The sequence below is a fragment of the Lepidothrix coronata genome, unplaced genomic scaffold (assembly GCF_001604755.1).
Source record: "Lepidothrix coronata isolate B3197 unplaced genomic scaffold, Lepidothrix_coronata-1.0 Scaffold45, whole genome shotgun sequence".
NCBI lineage: Eukaryota > Metazoa > Chordata > Aves > Passeriformes > Pipridae > Lepidothrix > Lepidothrix coronata.
The window spans coordinates 4,862,718-4,873,283 of NW_016690225.1; the positions used below are offsets into that span (position 1 = coordinate 4,862,718).

The 10,566-nt window shown below is 36.5% G+C and overlaps 1 long non-coding RNA gene across 2 annotated transcripts; it reads left to right on the plus strand.

Annotated features, from left to right (window-relative positions):
- Positions 1-330: 330 nt before the first annotated feature.
- LOC108497149 lies at positions 331-8,540 on the plus strand. Of its 2 annotated transcripts, XR_001874696.1 has the most exons (4): positions 331-1,329; positions 3,049-3,162; positions 3,656-3,822; positions 8,158-8,540. It is a non-coding gene; the product is annotated as an uncharacterized LOC108497149 (long non-coding RNA). The 2 variants fall into 2 exon arrangements; XR_001874697.1 differs by lacking the exon at positions 331-1,329 and having other exon boundaries at positions 2,518-3,162.
- Positions 8,541-10,566: the final 2,026 nt, after the last annotated feature.

Below are 10,566 nucleotides of genomic sequence, written 5' to 3' on the forward strand. Positions count from 1 at the left end.
ACAGCCCTCACTGGTGCTAGGTACTAGCTGTGAAATAAAGATAACCAAAAATTCAGCATGAGCTTTCCCATGCACTTTGAAGTTGGGGTAGGAAAACTAAAAATAACTAACCCATGATTTTTTCTCTTCTGAGGACAGAAGGGCATATCTGTTGTTAAATGCTTGGATATGATGCACAAGCACACTATGCAAGTACCAAAATAGCATACAAGTTTCAAATCCTGACCTGCATGCACGAAGTTTGCTTGCATTCATTATGAATTGAATACTCTGTTTCCTGTGAGATTTAAATCACTTCAGGAAGTATTTTATAGACACAAATAGCAGTTAGGTATCAAATTTATTAAAAAATCATTGGGAATCGTGTTTTTTCTGTCTATCTGAATATTTTGAATATTCCTTTTTTTTTCCCATGTCTGTAACAGTATGTTAAAACTTTATGCTGAAGAACAGCATAAGAAATGGTAGCAAAAATAGGATGGAAGTACCTCTTCAAATCTGAACTAAGCTAGAACTTCAGTTACATGATATATGCAATACTTATTTAACAAATTTATTGTATTAATGTACTAATAAAATCCTTCCATGCTATAATTTTTAATAATTACAGAATAAATTACTGAAAAAAAGAATCTCTGATAACTAATTTTTAATTACTTTATGTGACAATTGTCTAATAGAAGATGTTCTGAGCTAGTTTGTATGTCTGCTTAGATATTCAAGGGAAATCAACAGCTAACTCAATACATTAGATTTTAGTATGTAGGTTAAAGGCCCTCATGAAAAATCCTTTGCCTATGGGGAAAATAACTGACTTGTATTTTTTGATTAACTAACATAAAACCAAAAAAATTTTAGCTGCAGAAAGGATAATGCTAGTCACTTGAGCTTCCCACTCACTTTACTCTCTCATATTCTTTTGCCTGCTGCTTTCCCCTGTTCTTTTTAAAAACTGTGCTTTAAAATAGTCTACTTCTAGCCAGATGTAATATTTGAAACCAGCACCAATAAGACACTGCAGGTTTGTTTCCATATGCAAAGGTGCTTTTCTTAGTATTGAGGTTATGCCAACGTGTCCAAGTATATTAATGACCACAGGCAAAAAACCCAACACTTTCCATAAAGAATCTAATTAATACACAACACATAACAAATTACGAGAAGCCAAAGTGTAAGGTTAAATAGCCTTAACATTAAATTCTTCTTTTTTTCCTTGATCATGGGCTATGTGGGGCACCTTATCTCCTTCTGTGATCAAGAGAGAGAAAAGAGCAACTGAGAGGTGTTCATAGTATGTGAAATTCATCATCTTCTGGAGGTGTCTTTGAGGTGATGTAGCTCAGAGGGGAAGTTTAACTTTTAGATGGCTGCAATGAGTCCAAATTAATCACACACTACTAAGCAGGCTGTGTACAGGAAATCCTAAGGGTTTCAGTGACAAGACTTAGTCTACCTAAATATAGACTAAACTTCACATGGCTGTTATAATTAGCATAAGAGGTGCTCAAAGTCAGGACTGATGTCTCAAAGAGACTTGAACACAGAGGTGCCTCACCTGAATGCCAAAGAGGCTTTGGTAGAGTAAGCCTTTACATGTTCAAAGGGCAGCCAACAGGGAAGCACTCCTGAAGGTACTTGCAGCAGTCCTCAGGGATTCAAACACATAATTCAAGAGGAATGTAGGAGACTTCAACTACTGTGGCAATGAACTGGCATTTCTCAAAAGAAGTGAAGAAAGACTGACACATAAATCCTGCCAATGCAGACCAGACACCTAACCTGGGCCTTGGACCTTGGGGCAACAGCTGGCCACTGGGACCAGCACTTTCCACCTGAATCAGAGCTGGGCTTGCTACTGCACATGAATGAAAATTGATACTACTGATTGGAGCTGCACTGGTTTCTCTTGGTGTAGCATGTCTGCTTCAAGCTTGCTTTTGTCTTTAGGCCTATATAGGTCTATAAATATTTTAATAGCTCTAATTCTGATAAGACCGAATTGAGTTTTTTACTGCCTTATGTTCTCCCTTGTATTTGCAGATAAAAAAGAATTTAACATGAAGCGTAGGAAAACACTTTTAAAATAAAAATAAAAATATTTTCCACCTTGACCTTAGTCTAGATATCTGAACGTGCAATAATCAGGAAATAACGCACCATTTGAATTTGAATGTTATACTACTAGTTCTTGGCAGGTCAGTAACCATGAGGTCTGTAATTAACACTTGCTCTCCTTCAGTAGCATGGGACTCTGCTGACTTTCATCAGAAGGTTTGTATGCTTGTTGCTTAGCAGGTGGTATTTTGTGTCACCACAGAATAAAAAGTACTCAGAGCATGACTTCTCCCACACCTATTGGTAGAAATGAATATTAAACATATTGCAAAGTAGCTTCAGTTTAGGGGTTTTTTTTAGCATTTGTTTGTTTTGTTTTGTTTTGTTGTTTGTTTGGTTTTTTTTGTTTTGTTTTTATAGCTGTCCAAAGCAGCTAAAATCATGCAGTTTGAGATAGTCCAGGCAGTTATTTCTAAGGCTGGTAGGTCTTTTTTTCAGAGAGACAACCTACTGAAATTCCTGGGCATATGAGAAAGAGGTCCTCCAGCTTTGGGATAAACAATCTGCATGTATGACTCTCGGCATGTTTCTTAAAAAATTCAACAATTTGCATCCACTTCAAATACATGTAATTGAAAATGCAACTTTCCTTCCACCTTTATATGAATTTTGGAACTAGGAAATGAGTGGGTCAAAGAACTCTTTATAAGTTTAGGTTACTCTAACATTATTGCAAGGTTGTGACTGACTTAGCCATTTAAATTGTTATCGTCCATTTCTACCATCGTACCCAAGAGAGCAACAGATATCTTAGTTAAAAAAAAAATCATCTTACAGTGAGATCTCATCTTACAAACATAAATGGTATCTTTTCTCATTGTGCTCATCTCTCCTGGAAATGGCTGGTGATACCTGCTGGTCATACATGTAGCTCTGATGCTGCTCCTTGATTTTCCACAACCTCAGCTGTAATTCTGCTTTATTCACTTGTAGCCATTCTGATGAGAACAGAACTTTCTTCTTAACTGAGCATGGGTCTTCAGAGACAACCCTGGCATGGACACTGTGCAACAGCTCTGGGTGCTTCACATCAACTCATTCCCAGTGGTGAGTAGTGTTGACCATTTAAAAGTTGACAGCAGTTAAACAGTTTTGCTCTTTGAACAAGGAAGGAGAAATCATGTCATGGATTGAAGTGACTGACCTAGTAACCTTATCCTGATGTCAAAAATGGAATATGGGAGATACTATTACTTTTCCTCTTCAAAAATAAATAGTATGAAAAGCAGAGCCCATAGACCCAGTGTCTAGTTCTCAGTGGTCTGATGGTCATGGGTGTAGTTTTGACCCAAACCATAAAGATAAAGAAGGGGAGTACCAGTCAGGCTGCATAGAAATACTTCATTCTTTACACTATGATCTATGTCAAAGTTGCTACACCGCTCTTATATAATCAGGATTTTCTTCTGCTGATCATCAATTTGTGGGTGAAGGCTCAAAGAGAGGCTTGTCTTTCCCCTGCTTATTGCTGTGAATTTTAAAAAAGAACACAACATGGATGCAGAAATTACTGTTTATGTGATTTTGTTCATACTTACAGGAATGTATATATTGTGAAAAATATCCATCATCGTGGTTGCACCTTGAATGTAAGAAATACTTAGAGATATTACGGCTGAAAGTGGGGTAGCTACCTGATATTCAGCCAGTGTAAGAGCAATGCTGAGATAAATGAGGTGAACAGTCACATGCTTTATAGAGACTCAGGTAAGAAATGATACAGATGAGAAAAACAGCACTGAGCTGGTGTCCTAAACATCTGTTATTTTTGCAGTTTTCACATGCCTTTGAGTCTCCTGCATGTACTTTCCTCTCTTTTGCCTTCAGGATGGCCCATAAAATTGGCTGCTTCAATGCCTTTGTGAAAGGATATGTGAAGTGCAGATGTATCTCTGATTTTTCTACTTGAAAACTCTAATTTTTCTCTTTTTCTTCTTCCTATTTGTTCTCTTGTAAGTCATATAGTTTTGTCCCGTTGTTTCCAACAAACTGAGATTCATAGTTGCCCCCAAAATCTTGTGACAAATAGTGAACTATCACTTCCTGCTCGCTTCCTCTAAATCTCTGCTGTTTGTGATTTTCTGAATCTTTATCACAATCTTTTTGTTGCCTTCTGCCAATGAGTTTTAATCTTTTTAGTAATTCTTCAAGTTCTCTCATATCTTCAGATATTATTGTTACCCTTTTTATTTATTTGGTTAATACAGATGGTCAGGATTGTACTGAATCATTAAAATGACTGTGAACCTTCACAAACTGCAGAAAATAATGAAATTTCTGTTTTGCTATCAGTTCTTATTAGTCCTGAAAATCAGATTACCAGTTTTTGATATTTATTGAGGACTTGACCTTCCTACACTTGACCTTTAGAATATAATCACTTTCCAGTTATTAATACTTCATATTTTGAAACAGAGTTCTATTGTGATTTCTTTTTTTCCATTTCTATTGGGATCTTTAGTCATCATTTGCTCAGATTCTTCTTCCAGCTGATATTATTTGGTGTTTCAGGAGAGATGGTGTTTATTGTGGTACTTTGAGAAGTACTCCCAGCATGTTTTGAAGGACTCAACTTAGTAAAGGACAAAATTCAGATTTCACTCCCTAGACACCACAATTCTGAGAAAAAAAACATTTGAGAATTATTTGAAGTGATTTAATTATTTGACTTCTTTGCTATCTTTTCAAATCCTCAAGAGGACCATTCAGATTATTTTGAAAGTGAACTGCATCTATTTTCTTGCAGCGTCAGTCCATTACATGTTAAAGTCTGAAACCTAATATGTGCTAATTTTACTTTTTTTTTTCCAGTAACTCTTATCTCTTCCTTCCTTATTTTAATGTATAAAATTGTAACTTTTTTTTTTTTTTGGATATGTATGTAAATATAAGACTTCTTGCTAAGAGCTGAAAAGATTTCACAATGGATGCAGAAGAAAGGAATGCCTGAAGTATGTCTTTTGGGTGGCTTGCTTTGCCTCTCACATGCTCACAAAGAGCTATACAATATCCAATGGAGAGAAATTATCCTTTGCACTATATTTATTAGGTTATATTTTAGTAACAATTATTTGTAAACCTACCCGCATATTTTCTTCATTTTTATAAACTGTTGAGGTGTATATGGTATATGGCACAATTGATAATTATGAATTTGTGATGAATTTTAATGGTTGTGGTACAGATCCTTAACTTTTGGCACTGCCATGAGCAGAATGCTGTACTCACAACCCCCTGCAGGTACAGCCTGCCAGTACAGCTTGATTCACCTACTGTATTGGTTCAGACAAGAGAAGTCTTGAAAGAACTAAATTGTGAATACAGATGTTGCAAGTAATCCCAAACATGCTGATGCTCAAACCTGACCTGCCTATATTAAAACTTCAGTTTTAATTTCCAAGACTTACATCCTGTATGGCTAGAAGGATAGGGAGGTGGGTTTTTGGATATAGTCTAGGTCATGCCAAGGTTGTAAGAAACTAAATTTGTGTCTGTATCATAACAAAGATCAAGATTTACTTAGTCTAGGTGATAAGTTGTCAACTCGTGCCCTAAGCCAGACAGGTGGAAAGTTTTGAAGCTTCTACCCTAGGTCTTTGCATCTCTCAAGGTTGTCTGTTATGTGAGCAAAGTCTTTCCTAATACCCATCATTTCAAAAACTTAGATCAGATAACTGCTCATTTGAGTAATGAATTAATAGGGGTCACTTTACCTTTCCCAGTACAAGCAGGTCCTGCTGCAAAAAAGGATGTTGTCCTGACCATTGTTTTTAAGAAAGAAGGGAAACACAGAGAAAATGGAGGCTTGTGAGCAGCAGGAGCTCAAAGAGGCATGGCTAAGTGGAGCCCTTTCTGCTAGACTACCTCTTCAAATCAGAAGTGTTACCATTTAATGTTCCTAAGTGTTCCTTGACAACAGCTATCTGCTGGAAGTTGGCCTTAGCTTGCTTGGAAGCTTTTGTGACCCTGAGATTGAAGTAATTTGGGATTCATGCCGTGATTTTTGCTAGACTGGGCCCCTACTGCTTTTTCTTTTTTTGGCTAAATGCCATCTACTTTGGTAACAGCTTCCATTGGATGAAGTTCACAGCAAAAAGTTGTTTTCTCAGTACCTAAGTGATACTGAGACCAGCACGCTGGTTTCCTTCGATAAAATTTCATATTGATAAACAATGAAACTATGTAGATAAAATTTTCTCGCTTGCTTCTGGTACTGTTCAGAATCTTTGTACTCAATAGCTGCAATCTGAAATTCCTAATCTACAGGAATCACTTTTCTAAAAACTTTTAAGGTATGCCCTAACGGAATGGTTCTCATATATATATCTACATAAACACTTTATGTATATATAAACACTATATACAATAATACTAATTTCCACTTTGCCTTACCCCAAGATCCCCAAAAGGACTTATTTATCTGGTTGCTGTAGCAGGATCAAAAGCCACCACATGTGTCTTCAGTCTACTGCAGTAGAACAGTTCAGAAACCAGTATGAGGAGAAATCTGGAATTAGCCAAGACAGGAAATTTCAAAGGCAGGCTGTCTGGGACATTTATTGGCCAGTCATCTGCTGATAGAAGGTACCTTCTGCACTCTGGGTTTATAGTGCTAAAAATATCTTCTTCTTCATAAAAATCCAAAACTTATTGTTGATGTTTTTTTTCCCAAAAAAAAGACTTACCCTCTTCCCAAGTAATATTTGAATGGCCATCATCCGAAGGGAGATTTCTCTTCTTTGCCCAGAAGTATTTACACTCACATTTTCCACTTCCCTGTTACAGTTGTTGCCACTTCTCCCTGTAGGGAACCAGGATCTGAGGAGAAGCACTAGCAGTGCAGAAGGAATTTGGAAGCGAGGGAATCAAGACTATAGGCAGGACCTTCGAATTTCAGCATTTTTGCTGGAGCACAGGCTTGGTAGGCACCTGAGGAAATATGAGGGCAGCAGTGGCTTCAGGGTACAAGGAAAGGTGACTCCATCAGCCCTTTCTGAGGAAATGTCCTCCTGTCTTCCAGTATAGTCCCTGGTCCAGACCAGCTCCTCTGGTGCTACTCATTCCAGTGCGCTCGGAGTGACAGTATTCTGCTGGTTTTGTCTCAAAGGAAACAGCCCTGACCTTGCCAAGAGGTCCCAGAGGCCCAGAAAGATGGTTTCAGTTTGTTTCTAATGGGAACTGCTAGGAGAAGAGGAAGGGGAAGCACTGTTCTTGTACTCTGGAAGAGCACAAAAGAAGGAAGATGATGAATAAAGGAGGGAAGAAACAGCATTCCCTGCCTTTGCCTATCCCCCAAACATAACCATAATCTTCTACAGAAATCTCTCTCTGAAACTATCCAGACTCCTCTCTCCTACCCAGACTTTTGGAGATGTCTGGAACCTTCTGACTTCCATCTTTGGCTCAGCATCCCACGCAGGTCTCCTCTGCCATCCTGCTTTAAGAGCCATCTGCCCTGTCAGTTCTCCTCTCCTCATCCAAAAATGCTCAAATCAAAAATGCCCAGCCCTCTCTTTGACCACCCACATGCAAACATGCTCCTTCCCATGCCCTTACTTAGTTCAGTCCTGTTACCTCCTCTCCACAAATTAATAACAACTTTCAAACTAGGAAGTGGCTTTGTAAGATATATATGCAACACTCGACTTTAATAACTTTAAAATTTACAAATAAATTTTAAACAGTATGTAAACTTTTGTTTCGTTTTATAAATCATGGTATAGATGTTATTTTGTACTCCATTCAGAAAAAGCCTCATAAAAATGTGAAGTGACTGAAGAAGAAGACAAAAAATATTATATAAATTGAGAGAGAAATGCAAAGAAACACTCTTACAGGTGAAAAACTTAATGTTATATTATTTTTTGTTGAACCAGAAATGAACTTCAAAGTCAGTTTAAACTAATTCTAATTAAATTTCCTATGTAATATGGTTGTCAATAAAATAATCACGTGCATCAGCGGGCTGTAGCTATTTTTTTCTTTCATCTCACTTTCCTTGTCTTTGGCATTTTGTAAAACAGGCATTTTTTTTTCCTGCAGGACTCAGAACCTATTGATTTTTCAAGTTACCTATGGAATTCTGCCTTGTGAGGTGCAAAATGAAAAGGGAAAATCACAAAACTTGATAAAATTCCCCATGGACCCCACTTTAATTAACTGTGTGTCCCTGAAGGATCCTCAAGACTGGAGAAAGGCATTTGTTAAACAAGGCAACACTTTCTATGGGAATGGAAAATAACTACTCTCTTAAACTTCCTACAAAAAACAAAAAAGCACTAGTTAGGCTGGTTGTATGAATTACATTATATAAGGTACATCTTTTCAGATGGAAAATTTGATGATTTTCAACTCTTATAATGTGGTACTGCTGTTAGTCAAATTATTTTTAATCTATTTTGGCAGCTTTATTAGCTTAGCTTGTAAAAGAGAAGTGTATTACACTAGTTTAGTCATGTCTGTGACCATGCTCAACTAATTGTATTTAGACATCCTGCTAGATCTTTTTGCATATAGTGCTCTTTAGTTATCATTTGAATTATGTCTATTGATCAATAAAAATCTGAATTTTTAACACCAGACTGCTTTCCAAAGTGCAATTTCACAGTCTATTCTGTAATACAGTTGTGAAAACATTCAGGACCCAACTGGCCAACAAGTCCTCCTTCAGATGCCAGTGTCCTACCTGATAGGCCTGAGTCCATTGCAAACTTCAGGTCACTGAGCACTCAAAAGCAAACTCCTAATGCAAAACAATCTCAAATCATGGATGAATTTTACAATTGACTTTTTTCAATAATAGAAGAAAAACATGTTGGAAGCTCTGTAAAGTGTGCTAAGATGCCAGTGAGTTCTTAAGCAACCAAATCAGAGTAAATATAAATAAAAAATATTGCATATCCAATTTAAACAATCTCTTTTCTATTGAAAGAATTAAATTAAAAAATATTTATAAAATGAATTTAATTATCTTGTCCTTTGGAAATAAGGAGCTAAGCATAAAGGATTTTACTGTGTTCTCACTTTGATGTGTTCTTGTAACTTAGAAGAAATTTCTAGCTTTGATGAAGTTGGACATAACTCCCACTCCCTTCAAAGTGGTTGGGACTTCATTCCGTGAGAGAGAAGAACTCAATCCTCTAGTTCTGCCAGACAATTGAAGCACTACATTTTTTCTATTATGAAAGAGGGTAATAAGTAAGAAATACTCTACTCCCACCTTCAGAAGCAGATTAAATGACATTTAGCATCCTTAAGACCAGTAGCCTAGTTGCAGAAATGACACAAAAATACCAGGCAGCTTGAATTCACCATAACTTCCAGGGCATGGTTCTCTGGAACGACTTTTTCACCTAAACCAGAAAACTGGATGATTGTTCAGCTCTTGTTCACGTATCTTTTGCTGCAAAAAATTAACTCTGTGCAAATGAAGTCTGATTTGTAACTAACCTCTTACATACAGTTAAGAGGAAGAGAAATGAAGGAGTTCTCATTAGAAAATCTCCACTAATATTGCTCACTGCTGGCTTGATAGTGAAAATACTATATTTTATCACAATTACTGTATTTGGTTTCTGTGGCAAGGTTTTGGTGACCATACAAGTGAAAATAAATGCTTATTGAGTAGATATTGAGATGTTGAATCTTTTATTTTGAGTCATAATCTTAAGCTGGAGATGATGTAGCATGGGAACAAGCTTTTTTTATATCAAATTAAATCTTTAGATGTTGATTAAAGGACCATAGAAATCAAAGAAAAAATAATGATCTACAGCATTTGAAAGACTGAATTATGTCACCAGAGAATGTCAGGCCTGAAAATCAATTATTAACTTGAGTAAATGACAAAAAAGTGTATCTGAATCTTTATTAATAGAAAACTAGAGGATGATAATATAATTAATACAGATCACCTAGCACTAAAGACCTCTGTATTGAAAGCATATCCTCTCAAACCACTGAATGTTAGTGCAATGGTGCTGGTTTAGTCCACTTGGACTTACATTAAAAAACTTAATTTCACTGCATGATGTTTTGATGAACAGGCTAAAAAAATGTGAAGCTGATGGGATATGTCCTAATTAGATACTTTAATTAGATACTTTGTTTAAATTGTAGTTTTAAAGGAAAACTTTTCATTATGTTTCTGCAGGGTATTCCAAGAACCATTTCTTTACTAAAGATTAGTGAACATTTTTGCTTGTCAGTTTGCTGTCTCTGTATAATAAGACTCATGGCCAGCATCTTTTATTTAGTATAGCATTATCAGATGTAGTGTCTCAGTATTTTTTGACTATTAAACTGTGATAACTAGTTTATGACCTAATTTTATTAAGTAATAAAGAGAATATGTCACTTGGTAGCCAGGGTGAGTGTGTGTGTAGGGGGAAGACAAGACAATTCCCCCACCTGCAAGTGCAAACTGCAAGGAGATCAAAGACCAGGCTCAGA